This window comes from Gallus gallus, chromosome 10, assembly GCF_016699485.2.
Source record: "Gallus gallus isolate bGalGal1 chromosome 10, bGalGal1.mat.broiler.GRCg7b, whole genome shotgun sequence".
In the NCBI taxonomy this organism is placed as follows: Eukaryota; Metazoa; Chordata; class Aves; order Galliformes; family Phasianidae; genus Gallus; species Gallus gallus.
Window position 1 is genome coordinate 1665662 of NC_052541.1, and position 16711 is coordinate 1682372.

Sequence of the window (16711 nt, forward strand, 5' to 3'; positions counted from 1 at the left end):
AGTGATTAAGATGGTGACTGTTTAGTGACTAAGACTGTGATAATCACGAGATGTGTTGGATGGGCACAACCGTTTGTCCTGTGTTTGCTGAAGTGAAGTGATGGAAATGTTCTGCTGGTGAAGAGTGCTAAGCAGGATCCTGTTCGTGTGTTTCCTAGGCCTGGTGGATTCACACCTGGAGGTTCCTTAGGAGCTGACTTATTAAACAAGCTCCTGTTTTCGGGTCTGTGGTTTCTCTTCTTCTTTATGCTGCCCCTGAGCTGTACAACTTGAGCGCTTGGCCTCAGGATAGCAGAACTAGTGGCCAGAAGTCAATGAAGGTGAAAAGACCCTTCTCTTTTTGTACCCAGGGAGGCGTGACCCTGCTCCAAGGCGGCTCCATGGGATTCTGCAGAACATAGCTGATCTGCAGAACTGCCTTGGCTGCTGCTGTAGGTCTTGCTGTTAAGTTTGCAGTAGTTATTTCTGGTTTAGAAGAGTGAGCAAAGCCAATTTGTTTAGAATGTCATGAGTAAACTTGGGACCTAACATCAGCTTAAGCGCTAGGATGCATCAGAAGAGAGTAGAAAAATATTCAATTGTTCCAAATTCCTTTGAAATGGCACCTTACTGCTACTTCTAGTCAGTTTGGAGGTAAGTGGACCTAATTCACTTGGTGCTTCAGTATCTGGTCATCCTCACTTCTGTTTCTTGCTGTGAAATCTTCCAGGGCTCTGTTCTGTATATTTCTTGCTTTTGGCTTCCACCCAAGATTACTGCTGCTGCTTTTCTGGTTCACTAAACCTTTTCTGGAGTCACATTGGCTCAGGATCCTGCTGCGGATCCTTGGTTGCAGTGCTGTGATTAACTTGTTCCAGTCTAGTACTGAGTGGCTGGTCTCCCACACTGATGTGTATCTCACTTTGGTTCTTGATATCAAATGGTAAGTGTTGTGGCTGCCTGTTGTGGTGCTTGGGAACTTGCTCGATGCCAAGGTGCCAGATACCTGGAGGCTTTGGCTGTGGGGCGTGTGCCCTCCCATCAGTGGCGCTACCGGTTTCTGGTCAGAAGCAATTAATAAAGTAGGCTTTTGTTTTTCAGTTGATCACTTTGCAGTTGCAATGAAAAGGAAAGGTATCAGCGAGCCATGAAACATCTGCAAGGAAGTATCTGAGCCACAGCAGGTGTAACTTGCATGTGCAGTGTGTCTTTGTCCTGGACAAAACACAGTCCTGCAAGAGCACTTCTCCTAGTGGTTCTCCCAACCAATGATGGAGTTGAATTTATTTGCCCATCTATTTTGCCACTTCCCAAATCCAAGCTGTGCAAGAAAAGCATGAAGTTCTCAGGACAGGAATTTGATCTGATGAAGGCTTTGCTGAGGCTGTAGCTGACTTGTGATCAACTTCCTGGCTGCGAAGCATGTAATTTGTGCTGGTAGTGTGTAATGTGCTCTTGAAAATGGCTGCTCAGCACCAAACTGGTGCCTTTTTGTCCCGTGGCCTCTGAAGACCGCTAAACTTGCAGTGAGCTCGGGCAGTTTCAGTGTGAGTGACTCATGTTCAGCATATTTTGCATTCACTCTCTTTTGTCCAGGCGTGAGTTTTCAGGTGTTTAATGATGATTTTTGCAAAGTATTTAGCATTTATGCTGATAATCTGATTTGATTCTGCATCTCACACTCTTATCCTCCAAGTGCAAAAATAGGGATATTAATACACCCCCTAACCTTGTGCTGTGGGTTAAGGGAGACTTCAAAACTCCACAGATCTGAGCATTGCTTCCTTTATATCCTATAATAACACAGTGTGGAGAATCATTCCACAGGTTATTTAGGATTTTGTTGTCTGAGTAAGTGGGCAGACTTCTGGCATCTTTATCCAAGTAAATGGGCATTTTTTTTTTTGTCCAACTGCTGGCAGAATAACTTAACTGTGAAAACCTTGATGTAAAGGTGGTATTAAAAGGCTTCCTCTTCTTAGAGGTGTCTTCCCACAGTTGGATGGCTTCCCTGTATTTTTCCTCTCCAAACTTGGGGATGAGGGATTGTCCAAAAAGTTTCTGCCATCGTTACATCTTTATATATATCACTGCTATTTCAATCTTTGCTGTAGATTTTCTGAAAATAAACTTGGTAGTGTTTAGAATAGCATGTTTATTTCTACTCTGAATAGAGCACGTGATGGTCAGTGCCTCTCTAGTCCTGCTTGGCTCTGTGTTTTCGCCCTGTCACAAGTTTGTGCAATTTTGTATTTGTGAGTTGGGTTTATTTTCCCTTTTGGCCACCCTTTTCTGGAGGCTTTGACATTGTTGTGATGTCATTTGACAGCGTGTGTTCCTTTTGGACTTTGTCATGGTTAAGTGTTGAAAATGATCAGAGTGCAGTTCTGAAGTGGCTGAGATTTAAAACAAAATTCTGCAATATTGGAGCATCTGTGCTGATTATTCCTTCCTATTTAAAGGGTATTGCTTTGGAGGTAAGCATCCTTGCTGGATAAAAGCGTTGATGTGAAATGAGCCCAAACTCTGGGCTGGTCTGAAGTTACGACATTGTGGTTGTTTGGCTTGGTAAGGTGCAGAGTCCCCCAAATGCTGCTCTGCGGCTAAATCCAGCTCTGTTACAGCAAGCTGAATCCTGTGTGGCTTGGGAGAAGCGATCTAATTAAGCACTGGCTTCACTTGGACAGAAAGTGCTAAATTCCAGTTATAGCTTAGGAAGTCTCCCCAGCAGTGGTGTAATGCAGTGCTATTGGCAATGTGTCAAAATATGTTGTCCAAAATAGGAATGACTTTCCAGTGAGCAACAAGAATCGCTCCTGTCATACAGGGCTGTGCTGAGGACTGTATTTAACGTTAGAAATGTCATCTTGAAACCCCTGAGTGCTTGAAGCTGCTTGACAAGCATTAGGTAGGAGTCCGTGGGAGGAAGCACTGGAGGCTGATGCTGTTCGCGTTCGGGTCTGCTGTTCTCCCTGCACCAGGTGAGCTTGCCAGCCTCTGCCTTCTCATTCTGTGTGGTTAGTTATTGATGATGAAATCCAGTTGGGACCCTAAATGTTATGATGCTGGAAGGAAATGCTTTGTTAAACTCCACGGTGCTGTCACACGGGGTTTATAAGGTGTTTCATTATTGGAGGAATGTGTTTAATGTTTCCAAGGAACGGAATAAACTTCATTGTGACAAAGAACTCCTGAAATCTGCTACAAGCCGTCACTGTGAGGCTTTTGGAAATGACATTATCTGTTCCCTGGCTGCCAATTCATGTAATTCTGAATATAATTTTTTTTTTAGATCTATTATAAATTTCAGAATGACAAGGTAGAAAAGTCTGTTCTATCTGTGAAGTCTCCAGAGCAAGCTAAACCTCGTGCTTCAACGACCCATTGGCTTCATGCTTTAGCTTTCTGTTTCTCTTAGGCCAGATGTAAATCTCATGGCTGGCCATGAGTGAAGGCTGACGTCCGGCTGCTCTTCCCCCCGAGCACTGTACAGAAATCACAACGAAGCAGGCAGCTCTGGTGGGCTGCAGGGGAGACTGGTGTGTTTTGGGGGCGGTTGCAAAGCGAAACTGAAAACACTTTGTTCTGTTTTTAGCTCCTTTAAAACGTTTGTTTATAAATGAGAAGAGAAGCAAATAGTAGCTGCAACCATTGGTATTCCCTGTGAGTTTAATTCTGTTTGGCGGAACCACAGGTGCCACGCACAGCAGCAGTGGCATTTCTGATATGTATTGGGGATGGGCAAGTTGCAGCAGCGTTTGTGGTCCGTGATGTGATACAAGAGCTGTTTCTGGCTGTTAGAAGCATAATTAAATACAGAGCAATAGCTTATACTTGCAGGAATTAAAACCTGATAATAGGAAACAAACCCAAACTTAGGATGCTTTTTGTGTTGCTGTGGCATGGCATGGGAGGGTAGTGCTGTGTCTGTTAAGACCTACTTGCCCAGTGCTCTCTGGTGAGCTGTGTTAGGTTTGGGAACGTGGTGCACAGCATTCCAGTCTGACAGTGCTGCTTGAGACGAGAGCTGAGACCTGGAGGACTGGGGCTTCAGTTTGATGTGATACCATATGCTCATAAACGAGAAGCAGCTCCCCATACTGCACCTCTGCAGGTCCCCCTGCCACCTGTTGAATCATTTCCAGTTCTCTGTTTAGAAAACAAGCTCTTTCCTCTTGCTCCATGGTGAGATGAAGCAAACGAGGAGGGTTGGTGCCAGCTGTAATAGCCTGCTTGGAGGGAGCGACCTCTACACTCTGACCTGTGCTCCTGGTGTCACTGTGAGTCACAAGCCTTCGTGCAAAAACAACGTTGAAGAGTCTTTTCTTTCAGGGTTGTGCTAACATGGGTTAGAGGGATCTGAGAATATTGCAGGCGGTGTTTTCTCTTGTTTGTGGCTGGCTGTGCTGTGTTATTTGGAGTCCATGAAGAACGTTTGGAGGCTTGTATCTGTGTACAGGTGTATAGAGTTGTTGAATTTCATGAATTCACTCTAGCTTCTGCAATTGCAAGAGATTGCAGCCTCACTTACTGTAAAATGCACACAGCAGATTCACAGCTACTTGGGAATGCCAAATGGTGCATTTGAGTGCAGCGTGGAATACAGATGCTGCGTGCTTGAGGAAGGAGCTGGTGTAGGAGCATGAAGGCACTGATGTTGTCTGAGCCAGAGCAAAATTGTATTTCTTAATTTGGTGATGGAAATTCTGATACTGAAATCATCACCATGCTGGGTTTTTTTTTTTGGTTGGGAATGTTGAAAACCTTGTGTTTGCCTGGCTCGTGCTTGGTTCCTCAGCTTGCTTTTAGCTTTTGATCTGGAGCTGTGATGGCTACTGGCTAAAAGAATACTTTGAGGAATTGCTATTGAAGGCTTCCCAAGAAGCTGATCTTCATGTGTAACTTGGCTCAGCACTGTTTGTGCTTCCCAAATTGGGGCCTTTTAGAATCTGAGATGTCCATGTAACTATGACAGTTTCAAACGAGGTCCCTTGTTTACATGGCACAGTACTGCTGAGTAACCAGGTCTGGTATTCAGGGTAGTAGTTTGCTGCATGTTGTCAGTGCAGTGTGAGGTCAGTGGTTCACACAGGTAAATGCACCCTTACAGAGACTGAGAACTCTTAGAAATGTCAGGAATAATTTAAAATTCTGAGTCTTAGGTATTTTCAACAGGATTTGGAACAAGAGGGAGACTAATAAGCCATTCAGAGACTTTTTTTTTCCTCAGGAAAAATCTTGCTGCTTTCTCTTGTGGCATAGCCCCCTGCTCTGCTCATGTTGGTGTGCCCTGTGTAAGCGGGTGGCGTTGCAGTGCCTCATTGGCCACCTTGCTGCAAAACCAGGCAGTCTGGGGAGGTGACTGTGACTGAAATGCAAAGGAGAAAAGGGCTTTCTTACGACTTGCTTGGTTTTCTGGGGGTCTGAAGTACCCTCTACCTTCTGGGGTATCGTAAATGTGCCTCTTGATGTGGGGAGGGTGTGTGTTAGTTCACAAAAGATCCAGCTTTGATTGCTTCATAATTTGAGGGGTTTGGGGATTGGAGGGTGGTAATCTCCAACACTAGAGATTAAAAGCTTGTTTATTTGCTTATTGCCTATATTGCACAGGAGGAAAATTCCCTACGCTTGCTATTAATAACGTTCTCTAATAATGTTTTGCTTGTTGCTTCACCAGGGAAGGGATGCCAAGGTTTAACTCTTCCAGTAGCTGAGCAGGATGGAGCAAGAGCTCTATCTAAGAGGATTCTGTCTGGGTACAGCTGGAATTGTTCTGGAGTGGAGAATACACTGAGTGGAGAATACACTGAGTGCAGAATGAGAAGGGTTTTTATGGTTGTGCCTGCAAATAGTCATCTGGCAAAATAACTTCCTTGGGTCACAGTTCAAAGACTTCAAACTTAAGTCTGCTTGTTCTTAAGGAGGGAGCAATAAGAGACCTTCTTCCCAGATGAATAATAAAAGGAAACTTGAAGTGATTCTGGAGGATTTCACTTCTACCTGGTGCTATGAGCTGGGTTGGCTTCTGAAGGGCTGTGCTAAGGAAATGGCATGAGTGCGCTGCCCTGACAGAGTGCAGCTGACCTGTTTGCTTGAGCAAAACCACTTGAGCCACTTCCTCAGTGGCTGGTATCTGAATGTGCCCGTGATGTAAAAACACAGGAGGGCACACTTGATTGTACCGTTCCTGTGCTGCTTTGATGCATGCATGGATGGGGATGAAATAGAGTGAAGAACTTCTTTGGGTCATTTCCTTCCAGATAAGGGATGGGATCAGTGGTTAAATGCACTGCTTCTTCCCAGCCATCAGCCAGTTTACTGTTTGACCCTGTGCAGTCACTTTGCTGTTTTCCTGACCCGAAGTCATAGTGGTTGAATGGTTGGCAGCAAAAGAAATTGTGTGAGCTTGAGGCTCAACTTCGATCACGAGTTTGGAGCGTGTAGAGAGTCCTGGGTACATGTGTAACTTCTGAGAGTGCTCTGGATGACTGTTATAAACTCAGATCCCCTCTGCAACTGATAACTTGGGATTGTGTGTGTTGTTGTGTAACGAAATAGAAAAGCAATCAGTGTTCCTTTGTCTGGCAAACAAATGTGGAGAGGGATTTGGGGGGAATAGGAGAATTCTCATGAATGAATGGCCTCCCTTACGACACAAGGTGAGAAGAATAACTGAAGGATGAGTGAAGTCTTAATGATTTACATTCTGTTGAGGCTCTGGGATCTGAGAGCCAGGGAGGTGGAAGGAGTGGTCTGGAAATAGGAAGAATTAAGGACTTTGTGGAGTAAAGGAGCATATGTGTGAGATCTGTGCCTTGAGGACCCGAGGAAAAGGCTCCCAGGGTGTCACGAGATACCAGAATAGGAGCTCAGGAGTGGCAGAGCTTTGCAAATCAGTGTATTTCAAAGCTAGATTGAGTGCTGACTTTTTAATAAAGAGCTGGGAAGAACTCTCCAGCATGTAGTCGGCTGTTTGATTTCTCTTCTGGGAGCTCTTGCAAACTCTGGTAAGCCCAGGCAGTAAGTTCTTGCTGTAAAATGAAGAATGCAGGTTCTCACTCTGCATTCCTCAATGAGTGAACCCAATAGGTGCCATTAATGTGAAACTGCTTTTTGTGTGAAGTGGAAGTCTTCAGAGTGTAATCCTACCTGCTGTGCACATCCAGAAGTATTAAGTAACAATTTCTAATTACTGTGAACATCCAATGAACAAACACGTTTAATGTCCTCGTTTGTGTAATTAATAATACTTCTGTGATTACTTGAAAGGATCTCTGAGCAACTTGAGGTTTTCTTTTTCAGTTTTATAGATACTTTATATATGCATTAGCGTTTTCTGTAAAGACTCTTCTGATGCTCATTTTTTACCTTACTTAGGAAAATGATGTATTTGAAACTTCCTTATTTGCATCGCCAAGAGCTGAAATTAATAATTGAAGATATTTTTATGTTTGACAAAGATAGCTCATAGTAAATGTGAGTGTAGTTAGGTAAGACAATGAAGATTAAGTATAGCTTGATACAGGTCTTGAACTGTTGCATTTAAGAAATGAAAGACAACTTATCTTCAGTTGGGAAGGTAAGCTGCACATGGTTTCATGGTGCTACCAGGAAGCTGCTAGGAGGCAAATGTAGTGTAAAGACCTGACGCTGATTTTTGGGATGCCTGACACTGAGACTGCATGTAAGGAGCATGCCTGGGGGTGTTTGGGATCTGTCATCTGCAGGCACCAGAGTGTTTCCTTAACTGAGAAAATGATGGGGGAAAAAATGGGGAGGGGTGTTCTTATTCTCTCCCACTGCTTTGTATTTTGTCACTGTTGTGCTGAATCCCAGTAGAATGCTTCTCTAACCCAAGCGTGCTCAGGTAGTAAGTGCAGCAGATGGAGGCTGTGGTTACAATTGCGTGTTCTTAGAGGATGTGAATGAGAATGAACAAATGAATTGCCAAACCCTCCATGCCTCCAGAATGTCCTTTCTTTAGCAGTGGCTTCTGTTTGAGGTGTGAAAAGGCAAAATTGCTACTCAAGTAGAGATTCTGGCTCGTAAAATGGGATGTTGCTGGGACTCTGTTTTGCTGGTTATGGAACTAACTAAGGCTAAATGAGTGTAATACGGTGAACAAACTGCAAAGTCATCATTATAAATGGTCTGAGCTAGAAGAGGCTTGTTGGGGAAAGGGTGTTGGCAGACTTTCCTGGTGCAGATGCAGCTTCTGCCAGGAAAAAAAAAGTGCTTTTGCAGGTATAGCTTATTTTCTGTGGGGAAGTGATATATTCTATAACCACATCTGCTCTGGGGCTTTTGCCAAAGTGAAAGTGTTGCCGAAGATTACATCCCCAAGATGTATCCGTGATCATTTTGTGGGTCTATCTAGTTGAAAAGTGTTATGATCACTAATCTTGTTTGTTTTTGTAGGCTACACATGGTCACTGCCAGGGTGGACATGCTGCTTGTTTCTCAAGGTGACACCACACACGTGCCAAACCACATACAACCACTAGCCAGTGTGTAAAGGAGCCCAGGGCCTTTATGCAGCGATGGGGAAGTCAAGGCAGCCCAAGCAAGATGTTTTATTCTTTTTTCCTAGAGAATTGCATGTGCATTGCTGCTTTGGTGAGTGGGGGAAACTTCCCCTCTGTCCAGGTGTTCCGGAGAGTGAACAGCTTGTTAAATGTGTGTTGCTTTAGGAAAGGGACAGACTATGAAGCAGTAAGGGCTGGAGAAGAGAGAGATGTCACATCTGGATCCTCACCAAACCTAAGCCTGAAGAGGAAAGATAAGGTGAAGGATATGAAGGATTTTTGCTCCCTAGAAATTCTCTTATAAAATGCTACTGGCTAAATGTTCTTCCACTAAGTCTGTATTTCTCATCCCTCATGCATCTCTAGGGGGGTTAAGAGTTGCAATCCCTGGTGACTGTGTATCATCATATATTAGAGAGTACCTGATCTCTGTGGTGAGAGTTTGTGGGTTTTTTTTTTAATTGGGATAGTTTTTGTTTAGCTTTCCTGGTCAGTTTTTAACTTAATTGATTTGTGTGAGTGCTACTTCTGTGCTGCTCATCAAAGAAGTTACTTTGGCTTACCATTTTCTGCTTCCTGTGTATCTTTGTTGGAAAATGTTAATTATAACGTTCTGAAGTGCAAGTCTGGATTGAGGGCATGGCCTACATAAGCATGTTATTTATTAGGTTTTTGCACAGTACTTCACCTCACGAGTACTGGTGAGTCCAAGAGCTCTGACTTTGACTGCAGAAGTTAGCCTTTGCTTTTGTTCTGATTTCTTCTCAGAAGACCAGAGCACTGGATATGCAAACACTGCAACAGCTGCCAGGTGAGAAGCACTCATCTGTGTCTACCGTGTCTTCTGGGTAAAGGTCTGTGCGTGGATCCCACTGTTTGTCAGGGAAACCATTGATTTTTGAGGAGTGGTGGTGGTGAACTTGAGGCAGCCCGCAGTTGGGTTGGGTTGTCTTTCAACTGTGGTAAACATCTCATCTGTCTGTGCCCCAGTGGTATAGATGCTCTCCTAGTGCTCAGTAACAAAAGCAGATGGGAGACAGATCATCTGACCATTGAGTTTTAACTGGTGTTGGGAGATGTATTTAGGCTGAATATCCATAGGATGTGATCATCTGCTTGTGTGCCATCTGAAGACAAGTCATTCTTTCTTTAATCATCGCCTGGGAGAACTGGTGAGACCAGCAAAGGAGTGGTCTGAGAGGCCAGAGGCTTTTCCAGACAACTTGCATACTAATCCAGAAAATCAATTAGTTATTATTGTTCTGGCCCTACAAGCAGATTTGCTATGGAAATTTTCCTTGGGGGGGGAGGGGGAAAATACAAGCTGTCAGGAATTCACCCTTTCCAGTTTGTGTGCTGGTGCAGTGGGTATCAGAAATGCTCCCATGCTAGTTGTTTGCCTGACTTCTACCCACTTGAGGTTTGCAGTAGTATTATTTCTTTAATGCAGAATGTTTTTTCTTCAAAAACAGTCTAGTGTTTGGACATCATGACATACTATGGGATACTCTTCCAGGAATAACTTCAGTGCAGATTTTTTTTTTAAGTGTAACAGACATTTTTCAGTCAGATACAACTCCATTACAGCATACAGATTTTTAATGTACAGCAGCAGATCTTTGAGAATGAAGTGGTGATTTGGTCTGTTTGAGAAAAGCATGCAGGATATTGTTTTGTATAACTGCCCTCAGAAAATCAGATTTTCATACTTGTTCTGTGTGGTTATATGACTGGGGCAGCACCGATGGACTTCACCTGGGGAAGACAGTTTCTGATACCTTCCCAGATATGCTCGCAGCGTCCTCCTAAGGCTTTTACTGTCCATTCAGTGGAGTGGTTTGGCCAGGTGCTTAAGCAGCAGAAAGGAAGTTGTATTATCTGTAGGCTGTTCTGGCCAAACTTGTATTCATCTAGATGAGAAATGAGCTTTCTGAATGATGTGTTCTGGGATGAGTGCTGAAGTTGCTCGTGGGATGATGCAAGAGAACAGTGGCTGTAACTTGCATCAAATTGTACTTTTGATATGTTTTGAAGCCCTTTGGGACAAGGAGGTCTGGAAAGCCTGTTAACGTGGGGAGAGCCTAACTTGGACATGCTGTCGTGTAGTGCTTGGCAGGCTGATCTCACAAATAGAAGCTTGTTGGCAGCAAGTCCCTCTTGTCCCAGTTGTACCAACTCAGCTGTCTGGCTTCGCTGTGATCTTGGTCCTGGCACTGGTCTGGGTCAAAGTAAACCAGCAAAGCCCCTTTACCCAGCTTGCTAATTCCAGCTGTCATTCAGGGTCATTGCTTCTTTCTGTGTTTAAAAAAATGCTTTTCCGTTCCTCTTGAACCAACACTGTGCATTTCCCTTCAAGCACCACATAAGTGAATTGCCTTACAGGTTTGAGACAAGAAATGAAACCATAACCACGTGTGTCTTCTAGGCTGCTGTGGGACTAAACATATCAAACGGTGCTTCTTTCTGCTGTTGGGGATGCTTATGATCTACAGAAAACCAGCCAACAGCTTTCTTCTGTCTGGTACAGTTGGATCCATTTGCAGTACATGGAGGTAAACAGTTCAGTAACTCTGGTGGGTCAGAACAAAGTGGAGTTGGGCGAGAATCTTGGTGGTGTGGGCTCATGGAGAATAGTGGGGAAAAGTCTGGAGAAGCAGTTGTGTGTAATGTCGGGTGGGAACGGGAGGTGATGAACCCCATGGATCCTTTGTCTTCAGGGTTGCCCTCACACAGCATAGTCACTGGGCTGTACCCTGTTTTCTTCCTCTGCTGTGGAAGATCTTAAGGAGCCACTGAAATAGTAAACTGACTGAATTATAAAGAAATGATACCAACACCTTCTCCTACTCTTAAGGCAAGTCTTTGCGAATTGGTGAGTGGGAGGCAATAGGCTGAATTACCCTATTTTGAAGCATACCCAGCACCCATGTGCTCCCACTCCGGTTCTCTCGGTGTGTCAGCTGTAGTCGCTCAGTGGCAACTTGGGAAACTATAGATGTGACACGTGGGGATTTCTCATGATGGGAACTACCAGAAGGAGCAAAGTACTTGGTGTGATCCTGCCTTTGGGGGCAGTGAAACTACAGCACTCCGTGATCTGAATGAATTGGAAGTGGGATGTTGTTTGTGAAAACGCATATGTTCAGAGAGCTCAGGTGGTGTACAGGAGCATGACTTGTCCAGGTTCACAGCCCCTCAGCCTGGGGGTCTTTGTTCTGTAGAGGGTTGCCTTTCTTCCTAAAAGATGCCGTGGAAGGCAGTAAGAACCAAAATGTTCTTCAACTGAAATGTGTCAATTAGGGATATTAATATCTCTCTCAAACCATAGATCTCCCAGTATAAGGGCAATCATACCTGAAAGCATTCAGTGCAACCTGCCCTAGCATGCAGTTCTATGTTTGTTGAGCTGCTGGTAGAGCTTCTGCAGCTTTTGGAGAACATTTGAAGCATAGTGAATCCGTCCAACCTTCTTTTATTTAGAAGTATTATAGCGTGAATTCAGCTTCAGCATTTCCAAATTTGCTAATTCATCCCGGAGTTGTTGCTTTAGGATTTTTTTTTTCAGATTTAAAAGCTTTGTTAGACAATGGATTTTTGTTGTGGCTTTTAATCATTAACCTGAAAACTTTCCAAAAGGCTCAGAGAAAATGTGAAGCAGCTGACTGCTTCGTTTTTCTCTCTTGAACCAATTAATTCAAGTAATAGAGTTTTCTCCAAAGTTGCTTTTTATTATCTTCCTCTGCTAGAAGAGTGTATGTTCGTCAGCTAGAAACAATCAGCAAAGTGCAGATAGGTTACTACAAACTGAGATCTTGATACCAAGCTACGATTTGATGCCATCGCATAATGGTACTAATTCAATAATTCTGCAGAACTTAATTTTCAGAATTAGAGATGATGTGAGAAGGGCAATTAATGAGATGAAGTCAGATGTTGGAAGCCAAGGACATGAGGCTGAAGCTGATGGATGTTTTGGATATGCAGTGGATAGCAGCTGGGGGACAACAGCAATAGGCAGGAAGGTAGCCTGGCTTTGTGCTGAGTTGGTTGGAAATGCAGGAAGATGGTAAATTTGGGTGGTTCTATGCTAGAAACTATATTTTGGCATGGCTTTGGTGTGATTGTAGGATGCAAAGATCATATCCTAAGTGGGATGTAATGTGAATAGTACTGGTTTCTTATTACAGTTTCTGGCAGACTTTGGAGGGAGTTCCATGTGTGTTTGTTGTACCAGCCCCATAAGCTGCGACATGGCTGATGGCAGAAGTGCACTGTGATGCAGATTTCTACCAGGCCTCAGGGGGTGGCAGAAGAGAGAATGGATGAGCAGTGGTGGACTGATATGTTCCGCTGCTGTCCTCCTCTTCTCACAGTCTGTAACTGAGCCAAGCTATATTAGGTTACACAAAAGTTTTCTAGCAGCTTCTCAGAGCACTCGGTGTTCTTAAAAACTAGTGAGCCTGAAGATAAACCCGTCAGGAGAGCAACTCCTGGAAGTGTTCCACGCTTAGATCTCATCTTCTGTGTTTGGCTCCTGGGAGTTTTATTAAGCTGTTAGAAATGGGTTTCTGTTTGTGAGATTTCCTGCAATTGTCTGGTGTAAGAATAAAGGTGAATGGATCTTCCCAAACAAAGATCCCTCAGCACGCTTGTAAGACAATGCAAACCTTACGGTGGCAGTGCTTCTGTAATGCAGTTTTGGCTAAAAGCTTGTCTAAAACAGTTAGGGATAAACATAAGGAGTCCAAAGGTTACCTGTATGGGACTGGGAGACATGAAGCGAGGTGCAGTGGTGTTAGAACAGGATAGGTGATGTAGTTCTTGCAGAACTCAGTGCTTTCAGTGCTAACTTTGCTGCTGACTGACCAAGGAGGCAGCCATGCAGTGCCTGGTGTGTTTCGTTGGTTGCATTGTGCTGCAGGTGGAGACTGAGCTGTTGGTCTTCAGAGAGCAGTGACAGTGTAAGTCTGTCTTGGTTTGCAGTAACTAGATGGTTGTTTGGCTCCTGATCGGTGGTGGCATTTAATGCAGATGAGTGCTGCCTGTTGCTGAACCATCCTGTGCAGCCTGGAGCCATCCTGAGAGCAGTGGGGACGATGCACACAATGCATCCAATGCTGAGCTGCAGTGAAGGCAAGCCAGAAGTCTGGAATGGACCAAGAAATCTTCCAAACCTTCTCATGGTGAAATTGCCCCTAGTCCATCTGCTATCAAATGTGGCATGTTGGTCATTTTGGTTATTCTCCCTTCTGTGGCACATTGCCCACAGTGGTGGGAAGCCTGGGAGATGCCGTTCGATCCTGTATGTGCTCAGAGGGCAGCTGCAATTTCCACTCTGTGCTCCTCTGCTGGCAAGTGCTGTGTTTTTCACTGATGAAATATTTACAGTGGTGGCATGACACCAAGCAGATGTCTGCCTGGTTGTTTCACATAGGTGGAATTTTGACCTCTTTTTCTTTGGCAACCCATTGCTTTTCCACCAGTTTGGGTGATGTTTCACTAGCAAGCAGAAGTCTTCATCTTTGCACTTGAGCACTTTGAAACCAGGTGCTTTCCTTCATGACTACTGGAGCAGTCATGAAGGAAACAAACTGGAAGCAGCATCAAGTTCATATCAATGGAGCAAGTCCGAGCAAGCTGCTGCTGGTAGGAAATGGATCCTGCAGCTAGGATGAAAACTCTTGCCATGATTAAAAAGCAAAACGCAAAGCCATAAAATGGAAAGAAACAAAATGAATTCATCAGTACCAAGTGTGAAGTTGGTGGGAAAGTCTGCTGGAGAATGGGGCATAAGATGAACTATTAGTAAATGGCTTCTATCTGGAGTGAATGCTCCAATTGGAACAGCAGCTTACTCCCAGCACGTGCTGAGAAGTTGGAGTCTGAAAGATGCTGTTGTCTGGAAAAACCATGCTGCTCGTTGTGACAGATGAAGACATGAATGGATCAAGCACTGCAAACTGTCATTCAGCAAATTACTCTGCTTGGAAATTCACTTTTAAGCTGATGTCCTCGTAATCTTTGATATATAATTCACTTAATGTTTTTGTGCATCCAGGTTCCTCCTTTTCCTTTGTACCTTTATTTAGGTGGCCAAAAAAATGGAACTCAGACACTTGTGACCCAACTCCTGAAATCCTGCTAAATCAAGGAGTTCTGTTTCAATTTGTGCTGCTTCTTGGGAGAAGTCCAGATGTGACTTCTGGACCCTTGTAGCTTCCCTCCGTATCCTGTGTGCATCAGCGTGTCTGTATCGTAGTATAGGTACAAACGGTAAATGTTAATACCTCCCCAAGGAGTGGGGAGGTGGAATCTGTTTGAAGCAGACTGGGACCTGGCTGCCTTGTGAACCTAAACAAAACCCCAGCTGCAGCCTGCCTGCATCTGGCTGGGCAGAGCTCAGTGTTGTGGTCTCTGGATGTTGTGACAGCACGTCTCCAAGTGCCCGGAGAATTTCAACAAAATGGCTGCACTCCTCTGCTCTCGTTTCTATCAAGATATCAACAGGCTCGCTGCCCCGAGCTCCAGCCACTTGTCCTCAGCTCAACGTGGAGAATTCAATAGGTGCCTGTTTAAATGAGATCTATTTCAGCTTTCGTCAAACCACGTCTGAATGGAAGCGTCGTGTCTGAATGCGTTAGCTTTCCCTTAGGTTCCCATCTGCTTCTGGCTGCTTCACTCAGTCGTTATTTTATTTTTTGTCAAACAGAAAATGCCCTTTGTAAGAGCAGGCTTCTCCCAGTGCGGCAGTAATCCTGTCTGAGCAGTGCTGGGGTCTGCTCATGGTTAATCCCTGCAGGGCCGCAGCCAGAGCGTGATCCTGTGTGCAGGTGGGGAGCTGTCCGGTCAGGATGGGAGGGGAGACTCCCTGTGTCAGCAGCATCCATGGACTGCTTCGGTAACGCTTGCAGGTGTCCCAAGTGACTGCTGATGTCTCACATGGTGCTGCTGCGGAGCTGTAGCAGAACCAGTATCAAACCAGGGATTGGAACTCAGTTATTTTGGTGGTGTTCTAACCGTGGATACAGCTGAGTGTGTCTTAAGGCCCAGGTAAGGGACATAGCTGCTCTATGACTCTCATTGGGGTGGGTGCTGGGATTTACCTGATCCAGAGCTGCTCCCTAATAACTGTGAGAAGGATGCATATGCAGGCAGTTAATGCTGAGCAGCTGTTACTGGCACCTCTCAGGTGTGCCTGGCCATAAATTAGGCCAATCCTTCATGCCCGAGCTTTTTGCATTTGCGTTGATCTGGGACTTGTATTATGCAAACCAAGCCTGTCATCACTGCCTTCCTCCTCCCCTTGGGTCCTCCCTGTGTGACGCAGGCACGGATTAAATTCCTGCATGCAATATAACAAGGGCAGAGCGGTGTTAGTCCTCTGTATCAGTGAAACACCTAGTGAGGTTTTACATTTCAGATTGTGGATGATCCTAGCGGCTATTTCTGGTAGGAACTTGTCGTGCTGCTGCTTTTTTTTATTCAGTTAACATATTGAACAAATTGTGCCGTAGCTATGTGAAGCTGAAGCCCAGCAAGCCACCGAGAGCTACTTATTTGTGTTAGATTTGCCTTGCAATGCTTGATACTCACTGCAGACCAATTTATTTCCTTGCTAACAGCATAACTTACCCTTTGGAACAGGGAAAACTTGTCTGGCTTTCTTCTTTGAAAGAGACACTGCATTGGTCACCCCTTAGCTTGCTAAGCAATTAATAGGTAGTCACCACTTGCAGCTGTGGAGTGGTGTGGGTGAGGGACTTGAATAACTGAGTGCTTTACAGCTGTGTACATCTGTATAGGGTGGTACATTGAGCAGATCCGCTGTGCAAGATGTGTCCTAGAGAAATGGAGGTTTCCTCAGAGCATGAGTTGTGCTGGTTCTGGGAGCTGGTGTTCAAATCAAGATAGCTTACATATGAGCTTGCTTGGTGAAAAGTGAATTTTCACCTTTGATTACTTAGCTCTAGGAACTGTGCATGTTTAAATGAGCTATTCTGAGTTTCTAAAGCTGCTTTGTTTCACGTGGGTTTTTTAGACTGGAAGATTTTCTTAATTTGGCCTTAAACTGTACTGGTATTGATGAGCGTATGAACATGCTGAAGAGGGAAAGGAGTGTGACTTCTTACAGCAAAAACTGCAAGGCTGGTTCTTTGTGCTCACGTTTGAACTCTGAGGCTCTGTTTCAGTGAATATTGGTGTTGCTG

General features: G+C 44.5%; 1 protein-coding gene across 1 annotated transcript in view; it reads left to right on the top strand.

Moving 5' to 3' along the window:
• ARIH1 (ariadne RBR E3 ubiquitin protein ligase 1) overlaps positions 1-16711 on the top strand; it is a 49292-nt gene that overhangs the window by 1328 nt on the left and 31253 nt on the right. The gene's annotated exons all lie outside the window — the stretch shown is intronic.